Source organism: Bubalus bubalis, chromosome 8 (assembly GCF_019923935.1).
Source record: "Bubalus bubalis isolate 160015118507 breed Murrah chromosome 8, NDDB_SH_1, whole genome shotgun sequence".
NCBI classification, from domain to species: Eukaryota; Metazoa; Chordata; class Mammalia; order Artiodactyla; family Bovidae; genus Bubalus; species Bubalus bubalis.
In genome coordinates this window covers 19,020,889-19,034,473 of record NC_059164.1, presented here as the reverse complement: position 1 = coordinate 19,034,473, position 13,585 = coordinate 19,020,889, and the positions used below count along the sequence as shown (strand labels likewise).

Below are 13,585 nucleotides of genomic sequence, written 5' to 3'. Positions count from 1 at the left end.
TTAAGCTTGCTAAAGGACTAGATCTTAATTATTCCCACCACTAGAAGATATGATAATTATGTGGCATGACAGCGCTACAATGGCAATCTTACCATGATATAAATGCATCAGTTCAAAACATTGTACACCTTAAACTTACGTGGTAAATTTATACTGTGTCAATTATACCTCAACTTTTTAAAAAGCTCCAGTTTATGTTATATGTTATAAAAGCTTTTTTAAAAGCCCTAGTTTCTCCCTCAGCAGAATTCCTCTGTTTAGATTAAGACCAATCTTGTTCCTGGACCCAGTAAGAAATGCCCCTAGAGAAGAAAATGGCTGGCAATTATGAACCTATCTAGGAAAGGCTCTTCCCTGTCTGGAATTTTATTTCATCTATTCTCCTAACTAATAAAGCAGTGCAATTTCTTTAAAAAAAAAAATCCTGTATTTTTTTTTTCAATTTGCTATTTTAGTGGGACTATTGCCTTTCCATGGTCTATTACATCAAACTTGTAAGCAAAATTTCAATCCCATTACACCTAAACAAACAAATGTATGTTTAATTATTTGAGCTACATGCTAAGACACAGAATTGTAAATGGTCTTAAAAACAAGCCTTTTCCTCTACTGTTGACAAAAGTCTGAAAACAGTAATGATACTCTAGACAATACAGAATCACTGGCATTACCCCCTCACCAGTGTCTAAAGTGGCCAGGGTATAACCAGTCTCCAAAATATGCCAGCCAAAAAGCAGCTGACTCATTCATTACAACTCGAGTCGTATACACTTGGGATGATTATATATCCCAATTTTCCCTGGACAGTTTTATGTTGTAACTACAATCAGTGCCTCTTTCACTCACAAACACATCCCAGGTAAAATGATAAATTATATGTCCCATCTCGGTTTATGTATGGATATGAGGCCTGAAGAAAGATAACCTTTTAATTTGCACCGTACCTCCTGCACCTCAAGCTTACGTATGTCATTAGACTTACTGTCAACATACTGGCATGTTGGTCCTGAACCATGACCCTGTTAGTTACAGTATCATTTGCCAAAACCCAAAATAAATGGATTCATAATTTTTTTCTATTATGTTCATATACTGCTGCTTTAAGAAAAGCCATAATAAAATTTCAGTATTAATACAACTTTATGCTCCCATAGGTAAAATGAAGTTTACTTCTATTAAAATATTTTTATATTTTAATTTAGACTATTTAATGTTTTAAGACACCTAGATATGTACTCCCCCCACCCCACCGCCTCCTCTTTTATTCATAGTATAGTAGATACTTGAAAAACAAAGCCAGAAAACAACTTTGGAATTTTCGTCATTTTTATAGGTATCATATAAAGCAGGTTGCATTTAATTCTCCATGGAGTAAAGTTTGGAAATGAGGCTGAATTATTTGCAGATGACAAATTTTAGACCCTAAAACATGCTTGGTACATTGGAGAAAATTAAATCACTTGAGCCATCAAGTTTTTCTTAAAGCATCTCGATATGCTTTTGACTGATACCATCTGTTATCTCCTGAAAAAATTATTTTCCTTTGGAAGGTATTCATCAAATTATAGGTGACATATTTGTTTGAGAATATAGTAGACCATCTGGTTCTACAAAAACGTGTCTTTAAAAAATATTGCCATCCTATCTCAGCTACACCATCCATATTTTTCAGAAGCTTTTTTTTTTGTTACACTCCCAAAACAGAAACACATGATATTTTTGGCTCCTGGTTAAAGAAGCAAAGAAAAACATTTACAAAAAGATTTTTCTAAGCACCATGATATTCTACAGCTATTCATTAAAAGAATAAGTAGGTGACCAGAATAGAGTGTGGAGAAGAAAGGAAGAAGGCATGGTGAGCTCAATGAATATTTCATATCCTGAATAGAAAGACACTGAAACAAAGGGCTTCACAACCTTCTCCCTGCATATATGAGCTCTGTAGAATACCAAGGTATATTACCTTATTTGTAATCAAGAAAATGAATATTGAATTTACAGACATATTCTCATTCCTATGACTATCCTGCAATTGCAGCTCAGTGATATAAAAAATTATTTTCTTTTCCTAAGGATGCTTTTCTACTTATTAAAATAAGAGATGAGAAACCTAAGAAAATAACCTCACTTCTGATTCCCTATTTGGGCTCAGTAAACTTTGTGCTTAGTCACTCAGTTGTGTCTGACTCTTTGCGACCCCATGAACTAGCCCGCCAGGCTCCTCTGTCCATGGGATTCTCCAGGCAAGAATACTGGAGTGGGTTGCCATGCCCTCCTCCAAGGGATCTTCCCAACCCAGGGATTGAACCCAGGTCTCCCACACTGCAGGCAGATTCTTTACCATCTGAGCCACCAGGGAAGCCCCTCAGTAAACTTGGAAAGACCAGATTTTCTCCAACTATAAAATGGGTCATTTTCTTACCAGAACAAAGCTTATAGATATCAAGCCTTTTTTTTTTTTTTTTTTTAACACTGTGAACTACAGCAATTGTTCTCAGACATTCAACCATACATTTCACCAGCTCTTGCAAGTGGTGGTAAAACACTGTGAAAGAAAGCAGCAAGATGTTCCTATTAAGGATATTCATATATTTCACCACATTTAAAAGGTATCATACTCATTTCTCCATTTAAAAACATTTACTGAGCCCTTATTATGTGGCCAGCACTACCAAACACTGAGGATCTAATATTGAACAAAAACAGTTATAGCCCCTGGGCCTGGGAGTTTAAAATCTAGTAAATTCAAGAAGCATTATTTAAAGGACAACAGGGGACTTCCCTGGTGGTCCAGTGGTCAAGATTCTACACTGATAATACACGGGTTCAATCCCTGGTCAGGGAACTAAGATACCACATGACACACAGTACAGCCAGAAAAAAAAAAAAAAAATCAACACATGTAAAATTAGAAGTGTAAAAAGAGTTATGGAGACAGGGACATGAAGTACATTGTGTTGTGTGTGTGTGTGTGTGTTAGTCACTCAGTCATGTCTGACTCTTTGAGACCCCATGGACTGTAGACCACCAGGATCCTCTGTCCAGGGAATTCTCCTCCAAGGAATTCTCCAGGCAAGAATATTGGAGTAGGTAGCCATTGCCTTATCCAGGAGATCATCCCAACATAGGGATCAAGCTAGGAGTTCGAAAGGTCACAGTATCTGTGAGGAAGTAATACATGATATGAGATACTGAGCGTGAGGAGGAGTTAATTCAGTAAGGAGGGGAGGAAAGAGCCTTGCCAAAAAGAAGACGTAAACAGCAACAACAAAACTGTCTCACCTTTGACTTGAACTAAAGACCCTCTTAATGAAAGTCAAAGAGAAGGGTGGGAAAATCTGGCTTAAAACTCATCATTCAAAAAATGAAGATCATGGCATCTGGTCCCATCACTTCATGGCAAATAGTTGGGGAAACAATGGAAACAGTGACAAATTAAATTCTTGGGCTCCAAAATCACTGCAGAAGGTGACTGCAGCCATGAAATTAAAAGACGCTTGCTCCTTGGAAGAAAAGCTATGACAAACCTAGACAGCATATTAAAAAAGCAGAGACATTATTTTGCTGACAAAGGCCTTTCTAGTCAAAGCCATGGTTTTTCCAGTAGTCATGTATGGTTGTGAGAGTTGGACCATAAAAAAAGCTGAATGCCAAAGAATTGATGCTTTTAATTGTAGTATTGGAGAAGACTTTGAGAGTCCCTTCGACTGCATGGAGATCAAACCAGTCAATCGTAAAGGAAATCAGTCCTAAATATTCATTGAAGGGACTGATGCTGAGGCTGAAGCTCCAATACTTTGGCCACCTGATGCGAAGAACTGACTCATTAGAAAGACCCTGATGCTGGGAAAGATTGAAGGTGGGAGGAGAAGGGACGACAGAGTATGAGATGGTTGGATGGCATCACCGACTCAATGAACATGAGTTTGAGCAATCTCCAGGAGTTGGTGATGGACAGGGAAGCCTGATGTGCTGCAGTCCATTGAGTTGCAGAGTCGGACATGACTGAATGAAAACTGAACTGGACTTGATCATTGTAATATAATTCACATTTTATATCTGAGAAGGAATTAACATTTCTGATGAAATGCTTAAGCAACATTCTGATGGATATTAATTGGTTTTAGGAGTCTAGGAACTAGTAACCCTGCTATCTACCTGTAACTAGATATTCATTTTCCTTTCTGTCTGGTTCATCCGTGATTATGATTATTGAAGCCAACTTATTTTTTTCTATACATATCACTACCAAGAGAAATCTCTAAATGATCTACTAGAGATCTTTTAAATTGTAATAAAATTGTAATAAAATGCTCATAAAAGCTCATAATTATTGTCAGAAAAGTATTTATTACAGTTTTGGAGGACCCATCAAGATGAGCTTGTCTCACAAAGACCCACCAGAGTGAAAGGGATCAAAGCATGCTGGTGAGATTGTGTTGTGTTGCCCAAACCTTCCTGTACCTGGATTTTGATGGGAAGTTTTTGCTAATATGTCAAAACTTGAGCTCACTCTCATGTTCACATATCAAAGTTCAATGGCCATTGTATCTGTCTTCTATTATTATTATAAGTTACCATATATTAGCATCTTGAAACAACAGAAGCCTCTTATCTCATGCCTCTTTAGATGAGAAGTCCAGGAACAGGGCAGCTCATTTGGTTCCTGTGCCTTAGAGTCTCAGACTGAAATCAAGAGTGTCATCTGGACTATGTTCCTTTCTAGGTGCTCTGAGGATAAATCTTCCAAACTCGTTCAAGTTGAAGAACAAATTCAGTTCATGTGGTTATAGGACTGAGGTATCCGTTTCTTTGCTGGCTATCAACTGTTCACCTTTCTTGGCTCTTTTAAATCTGCTTTGTTCCCTTGTCTTCCATCTTTAAACCAGCAACAGCACATCAGGTCCTTCTCACACTTCAAATCTTTCTGACTTCCCTTTCAACCCCATCTCTTCTATTTCCAGCTGGAGGAAGTCTCTACTTTTACAGGTCCAAATGTAGTAGCTCCAACAATAAAGAATCTACCTGCAATGTGGGAGACCCAGGTTTGATCCCTGGGTCAGAAAGATCCTTGGGAGAAGGGAACGGCTACCCACTCCAGTATTCTTGCTTAGAGAATTCCATGGACAGAGGAGCCTGGCAGGCTACAGTCAATGGGGTCATAAAGAGTCAAACACAACTGAGTGACTAACATTTTCACATGATTCTTAACACCCAGATAATCCAGGATAATCTTTTAATGTTTATAATCTTAATTGCACCTGCAAAGTCCCTTTTGCCATGTAACATAGGTTCCATGGGATTCATAGTTTCCAGGGATAAGGGCATTGGCATATTTGAGGGGGGGGGTCTATTATTTAGCCATTTTAGAGGATGACTGTCTATCAGCTATCTTAAAAGATGACTATTTTTGACACATTTTGCCATCTGAGGTGAGAACTTGTTAAGTTAGTTTAGGTTTGCAGTTTGGGTCCTATCACTGACCTCCTTCAGAGTAGGACTGTGTGATTTGACATGTAAGGGATATCAATTTCCCTCAGGAAGGGGAACTAGATATGATATCCCATGGTTTTGGTAAATGCACTTATCAGTTCTCTGGTAAATGTTGAGAACTTTTAGAGATGTTTGAGGAATTCATGAGTATATATTGTCTTCCTGCAGGGCTTATTTTTGGACACATTTGTGTCTGCTTTCAGGCTAGAGTATTGTATTTGACTCAGAATTCTCTGTATGTTTGCCTGTGTATTTCAGAAGCTGCTTGTAGGGCCTTGAGTGTGCAGTCAATAGAAATTCTCTGGGAATCTTTTAGATACACAGCTTCCCATTTGCTGTGAGCAGCTGTTCTCTAATTTTTGGTTTTAGGATTCCTTTATACTCTTAATAAGAATTAAGGATACTAAATAGCTTTTTAATGGGAGTTCTATCCATGGATTTTTAATATCGCAAATTAAAAGCCAAGAAAAAATGAACATATTTCTTAATTCTTTTATAAATGTAACAATTTCATATAGCATAAATACCATATTTCTATGAAGAACTAAAAATTACCCAGGACAAAAGCATATTTAGTTATAAGACAAGGGTTGTGCTACTGTTTTGCAAAACTCTTTAATATCTGGCTTAATAGAAGATAAGCTGTGTTCTCACGTCCACTTCTATATTCAGCCTGTTGTAATATGTTGTTTTGGTTTGAGTAATGAAGCAACCTGGATTTTCAAAGGTAAATATTTGGAAAAGGGAGAAATAGTTAACAGCCTTTCAAATAATTGTGAACTCTTTGACACTGCTGCTGCTGCTAAGTCGCTTCAGTCGTATCCAACTCTGTGTGACCCCATAGATGGCAGCCCACCAGGCTCCCCCATCCCTGGGATTCTCCAGGCAAGAACACTGGAGTGGGTTGCCATTTCCTTCTCCAATGCATGAAAGTAAAAAGTGAAAGTGAAGTCGTTCAGTCGTATCCGACTCTTAGCGACCCCATGGACGGCAGCCTACCAGGATCCCCCGTCCATGGGGTTCTTTGACACTACAAATCTATAAATGGTAGTTTTTGAAAAGGTTAGTTGGCATGTGGAATTTGATACCATGTGAACAAAGTTTTTGTATCTCATTACATTAAAATCCATGGTTTTAATTTGTTTGAATGCATATTTTTGGCACATATATAATTTTGCAACATCATGCATTTGTCATTTGGAAAATACAGATTCCCTGAGTTATGAGGATCTTCCAAATACTGAACAAAAATTTCATTATAAAATAGCCAAAGTATCACTTTAGTTGGTATCATCACCAATATCAAAAGACTGTTATGAAGCTGTGAAGCTTCTTGTGGCAGAAATAAGTTTTCCAAAATGCAAATTCTGTACTTGACAGTTCAAATTTTATCACTGGCAACAAATACTATGAAATCTTTTTCTTGATGTGACACTAACCTCATTCATTTTCAGAAATGTGTCTGCCAACTACCAAGACTGAATAACCCAGTTTTTCCTTCACATAAAAGCAGTATTAAATGAAAAAAAAAAAATGCTGCTAGTTGCAGGGCCTGTCATTTATGTCATAGTGGGGCTATCGAATTCAAATCAAATAGACCTTCCAGCCAAGGGGACCCCAAAGAACTTTTGGCCTGTTTTTGAGTTATTGAGAAAAGTTCTAAAATACTTTAAAACATGGAATTATTAAATTACAGATAATTTGAATTTATGATGGTATATTTATTGCTGAGTAACAAACAATTCCAATATTTAAAGCATTAAAAGAAAAGATTTATCATTCTTCATAATACTATGATTTAAACAAATGATTCATCTGCTGGTTTTGCCTGATCTCATTCATGCAGCCAGTTCAGCTGGAGAGTCAACCATGTGAGAAGATCCAAGATGGTCTCACTCACATGTCAGACAGTTAATGACTGTGATCTCTGGGAACCCTGGTTTTTCTCTAGGTGTCTTTTCATCCTCCAGTAGGCTAGACTGGCTTCCAAACATGGTGATCTCAGGGCAAAAGTTCAAAAAGGTGAAAGTAGAACTTGCCACACTCCATTAGCCTAAGAATGTCACAAAGTTTGATGGAAGGGCCTGCAAAGACACTATGGCCATATTTAATATATCATAAATGGCCACTGAAGGTCTCTTTTAATGTAATTAAAACAAGTCACCTTAGAGAAATGTTCAAATCAAATAGCCACAAAATTTCTTATTGTTAGTGTCTGCCTTAGATGATGGGGATTAACGTATTCCCAAAAAGACAACACAAGTCTCAAGTGTGAGTTCTTTAAAATATTGCTCAATTGCTTTTTAAGGACATGTTCAAAGAAGGATGGGGACCTGGCAAAAGGTCATAAAAGTTCCCACTGGCCAAATAAAAGACAATTTCAGTATCAAAATAAGAAACAGTAATAATAGATTATTTCAATTTAAATAAAAGAAGACCCCAAGAATCCATACTGATACAAATTAACAGAAAAGACTGCTTTACTTATAGTGGAATGCCAAGTAATAAATGTAGAAGGAATACTGGAATTAGAAAAATCATCATTTGACAACCACTGATTAATAATTGCTTCAGGCAAAAATCATTCAAGACACTAAAGCTGGTAGGCATAAGGTTGAGGAGAATGTAACAGGGAAACACAAATCTGACTCGACATTGGATCTGGGTTTGTTTTTTTTTTTTAACTTTGACCTCTTATAGTTGCTTTTTGCTATAAGTTAAGAATCTTGGCTATAACCTGAAATATACAGGACAGTTCATTCTCAAGGCCCTGATCTTTAGAGGTATAACACTTTTCCATTCATATCGAGATAAAAAGTTGCTGAACAGAGAATAACATTTGTTTTGCTGGAGGTTTATAGGAACATCGTGACTGGACCCACTTGAACAACTGCAAGAACAAAGGAGTCTGGCACCAAAAAGTGTTCAGCCACCAGCCACACACCCCTACCTTTTCATAAAACAGAAGCCTGAATTCTTACTGGGGTAAGATGACTCTTTGAGATACCATCTTGGTCTGCTGGCTTTCTAAATAAAGTCGCTATTCCTTGACTCTAACAACTCATCTCTCCCTTTACTGGCCTAGCCTGTACTACTGAGTACTACCACTGTACTACTGAGCAGTACAAGCCTGGACTCAGTAATAAGAAGAGGAATAATTTACAAGATCTCAAAGGAATTTCCTACAGAAGACATTTTAATTAAAGAAAGAAGAAGTCTGGCAAATATGACCTTAACCAAATGATCAAAGTTAGCTTCACCAGTAATAAAAAACATAAATGTGACGGGCTCCTGATAATGTACACTGAGAAGAACACAACTTTTGTAACATTCTTGCCAAAACTGCATAGCCCAAATTTAATCAAAATGAAACCTCAGACAATTATGAATTGAGGAAGATTCCACCTCAATAAGTGAACTACACTCTTCAAAAATGTTGGGTATGAAAGAAAAAGAATGATTTAGGACTTAGTCCAGATTGAAGGAAAGTAAAATGATAGGAAAGCTATTGCAATGTGTCTTTCTAGATTGGATTTTATACTCTAAAGTGTTTTTTAAAGTACATTAGCAGGGCAGTTAGTGAAATCTGAATCAGGGCTTGGGATTAGATAATAGTATTTTACTGGTGTTAATTTCCTGATTTTGTAATTGTGCCATGGTTATAAAAGCAATATACTCATTAACAGGAAATATATACTGAAGTGTTTATGGCATTATGAAGTATTATGGGGGCTTCCCAGATGACTCAGTGGTAAAGAATCTGCCTGTCAATACAGGGGAAGTGTTTTCCATCCCTGGGTCGGGAAGATACCCGGCAGTAGGAAATAGCCACCCACTCCAGTATTCTTGCCTGTAAAGTTGCATGGACAGAGGGGCCTGGAGGGCTACAGTCCATGGCGTCACAAAGAGTTGGACATGACTGAACAACTGAGCCTGCATGCAAAGTGTTACAAACCTGCAGCTTATTCACAAATGATTCAAAAATTATAATACTTTTTACATATTTACCTAATACAAGAGAAAACATAAGGTAAGTGTTTTTAAAGGGTTAACATTTGAAGCATCAGTATGAAAGGTAATTTACACAGTTTTTCATAGGTTTTTTTTATTTTTCCTGAAATAATTTATTATATTTAATAAACTTTTAAATTTAAAATAAAAAATTAAATAAAACTATAACTGAGCAGAACCTCATGGGGCCTTCCTAAGGCAGATCCTACCATTTTCCTCTATCTGTCTCTTGTCTGCAGGAAAATTTTGGACTCCTAGGCCTTCCCTAAGCTACAAAGAATTCATTTAATTCTTCCAAAGAGAAGTGAGAAAATGCAGTAACAAAAGAAAACAGTCAAGCAAGACAAAAGAATAATAGTTCATCCACTAAAAAGGCAAGAACCTTTAGCTCCTTCTCAAGGGCTGTAGAGAATATTCTGAGCCATATCGTTTCAGCTGTTTTTGCAGACACTGAAAAACCTCCACCAGACGGAAGAAGCTAACTGAATGCCATCCACAAGCATGTAGACCCCAGACCAATCAGAACCAGAAGGTTGATGATGTTGACTCCTGATTATCTCACCACCCATCAGAAGAATTTCCCCCAGCTGATCACATACCCTACAACCCTCTTCCTCACCCTGTCTTCAAACCCTTTCCCTGGAAGCCATCAGGGAGTTCAGGCCTTTTCCTTTGTACATTAGCTTTCGGCACTCCTTGCTTGGTGCCCTGCAGTATATACCACATTTTCCTTCACCACAACCTGGTGTCACTAGATTGGTTTTACTGCACTGGTGAGCAGACTCATTTGGTTTGATAACAAAATCAATTTAGAAATTACTCTTCAAAGATAGAAAATTTAAATGATCTTCTCTTGAGCCAAAATATAAAATTGTATGCAAGACTTAAAAGAACCAGTAACAAACTACTAAGTCTGCATATATTATTTTTACAACACTCTGGTATTACATGTCCTAACATAAAGATGGGGACATTTTGGCTGCTACTTTTTAAGACTAAATTCTGAAATTCAAAGCTGAGTGAAAAGTGAAAGTTCAATCATCAAAGAGTCACTTCGGATGAGATTCAAGATGCATCAGAACCTTGCCAACAAAAAGTGTTAGAAAACAGTTTTAAAAATCTGCAAAAATAAGTCTTGGTTTGAGAAATGCAGCAGTTAGGAAAACTCATGTAAACACAAAGATCTCAGAGCTGTTCAAATTAGTCCAAATCTATTTCAGATTTCTGGTTTCTAGAATCTATAAATAACTGCTATAATTTAATATGAAAAGGGAAGCAATCCAAATAAATCTAACGGGCAATCGGCAGGGATAAACCTTCACAAAGGAAGACAATGAACATATGAAAAGGCCTCAACATATTAGGAAAATGCAAATTAAAACCACAATGAAATTCCATTAGAGTTACACTAAAAGGTTAGAAATCTAAATTTGTTTTAAATTGACAGCTCCAAATATTGGTGAGGATACAGAGCAACTGAACTCGCATATATTGTTGATTAGATTGTAAAATGGTTGTTGGGCTGCACCTGCCAGGCTTGCAAGCCCTGTACCTGCCCAGCTTTAAGACCAAAGGAAGAGCCTGGAGTTGGCAGCGACAGAAGCATCAACGGTCTAACCCAGGGGTCCCCAGCCTTTTCGGCAGCAGAGACCAGTTTTACAGAAAACAGTTTTTCCACAGGCTCAGGGTTTGGCGGATGGTTTGGGGATGATTCAAGCACTTCATTGTGCACTTTATTTCAATTATTATTCTACATCTCCACCTCAGATCATCAGGCATTAGGCCCCAGAGGTCGGGGACCCCTTGTTCAGTGGATAGGGGATCTTACTTACATTTCTGAAGCAAGGTCCTGGAGCAACACTGCACGCTATGCAACTAGTGGGCAGAACGTGGCGGCAGCCCATGCTCCCAGGCGAGGGGAGGGTACTATTTATGGAGTAATTAGTGTCAGGTGGCTCATTGGTTACCCGAAACTAGCAAAAGGGCACGTCTCTCATGGCCCCTTTGATTAGCTAACAGTTGGAGATGAGCTGATTTAAAGGTTAGAACAATCACTAATGGGCTTCCACAACTGCTCAGCAGTAAAGAATCTGCCTGCAATGCAGGAGACACAGGAAAAGTAGGTTCGATCCCTGGGTCAGGAAATGGCAACCCACTCCAGTATTCTTTCCTGGAGAATCCCATGGACAGAGGAGCCTGGTGGGCCACAGTTTGCCAGAGGGCTACAGGTTGCAAAGCGTCGCACATGACTGAACACAAGCGCAGATGGACAATCACTAGCTGGGATGGGGACAAGTTTGTAGTTAGGTGAGCTATGTGAGTGTAGGTGTAGGTGAAGCAGGCACTGGTTGAGCGATTTACAGAGACGGTAAGAGAGAAGTCAATTAGGTGGCCCAATCATACGGTTCTAAAAATAACTGTGTTCCAATTACAGAAAGACACAAAATTCTCCAAAACAGGGAATGAATATATTTCATTTAATTGTGGGAGTCCCTGGCGACTAAGATTAAAAACAAAACAAAACAAAAGGTAAACAGATAGGCATCAGGCCAATCTTAAGAAAAGTTTCTGCATTAAGATTTTACCATTATTCAAAAAATTTTAAACAGTATAAAAGTGTTTTAATTATGAATAAATGCTTTTAAATAAATATCTTATTAAAAGGTTACAATATTCAGTACTCCTAATTATGGTAATACTTGGATGGATTAAATATTTTCACAGTGTGGGATAAAATGCAAACAACATTTTTGTTGACACCTGATCCTCATTTCTTTTCTGACAGGGAATCAATTTATTGGAAATAACTTACATCTGTCTTATAGATGAATAAATAATCACTAACTGCACTCACTCAAGTTCACGGTTCATGTATTGCTGAAGCCTGGCTTGGAGAATTTTGAGCATTACTTTACCAGCGTGTGAGATGAATGCAATTGTGCAGTAGTTTGAGCATTCTTTGGCATTGCCTTTTTTTTGGATTGGAATGAAAACTGACTTTTTCCAGTCCTGTGGCCACTGCTGAGTTTTCCAAATTTGCTGGCATATTGAGTGCAGCACTTTCACAGCATCATCTTTCAGGATTTGAAATAGCTCAACTGGAATTCTATCACCTCCACTAGCTTTGTTCATAGTGATGCTTTCTAAGGCCCACTTGACTTCACATTCCAGGATGTCTGGCTCTAGGTGAGTGATCACACCATCGTGATTATCTGGGTCATAAAGGTCTTTTTTGCACAGTTCTTCTGTGTATTCTCACCACTTCTTCTTAATATCTTCTGCTTCTGTTAGGTCCATACCATTTCTGTCCTTTATCGAGCCCATCTTTACATGAAATGTTCCCTTGGTATCTCTAATTTTCTTGAAGAGATCTCTAGTCTTTCCCATTCTGTTGTTTTCCTCTATTTCTTTGCATTGATCGCTAAGGAAGACTTTCTTATCTCTCCTTGCTATTCTTTTGAACTCTTTATGGCAGAAAGTGAAGAGGAACTAAAAAGCCGCTTGATGAAAGTGAAAGAGAAGAGTGAAAAAAGTTGGCTTAAAGCTCAATATTCAGAAAACGAAGATCATGGCATCTGGTCCCATCACTTCATGGGAAATAGATGGGGAAACAGTGGAAACAGTGTCAGATTTTATTTTGGGGGGCTCCAAAATCACTGCAGATGGTGATTGCAGCCATGAAATAAAAAGACACTTACTCCTTGGAAGGAAAGTTATGACCAACCTAGACAGCATATTCAAAAGCAGAGACATTACTTTGCCCACAAAGGTCCATCTAGTCAAGGCTATGGTTTTTCCTGTGGTCATGTATGGATGTGAGAGTTGGATTATAAAGAAAGCTGAGCACCGAAGAATTTATGCTTTTGAACTGTGGTTTTGGAGAAGACTCTTTGGAGTCCCTTGGACTGCAAGGAGATCCAACCAGTCCATTCTAAAGGCGATCAGTCCGAGGTGTTCTTTGGAAGGAATGATGCTAAAGCTGAAACTCCAGTACTTTGGCCACCTCATGAGAAGGGTTGACTCATTGGAAAAGACTGATGCCGGGAGGGATTGGGGGCAGGAGGAGAAGGGGACGACAGAG

The 13,585-nt window shown here is 38.1% G+C and overlaps 1 long non-coding RNA gene across 1 annotated transcript in view; it reads right to left on the bottom strand.

Annotated features, from left to right (window-relative positions):
- LOC123466048 overlaps positions 1 to 12,022 on the bottom strand; it is a 28,865-nt gene extending 16,843 nt beyond the window's left edge. Inside the window, exon 1 of the long non-coding RNA XR_006641302.1 lies at positions 11,337 to 12,022. This is a non-coding gene — a long non-coding RNA (uncharacterized LOC123466048). The remainder of the gene's footprint in view (positions 1 to 11,336) is intronic.
- Between the last annotated feature and the right edge of the window lie 1,563 nt (positions 12,023 to 13,585).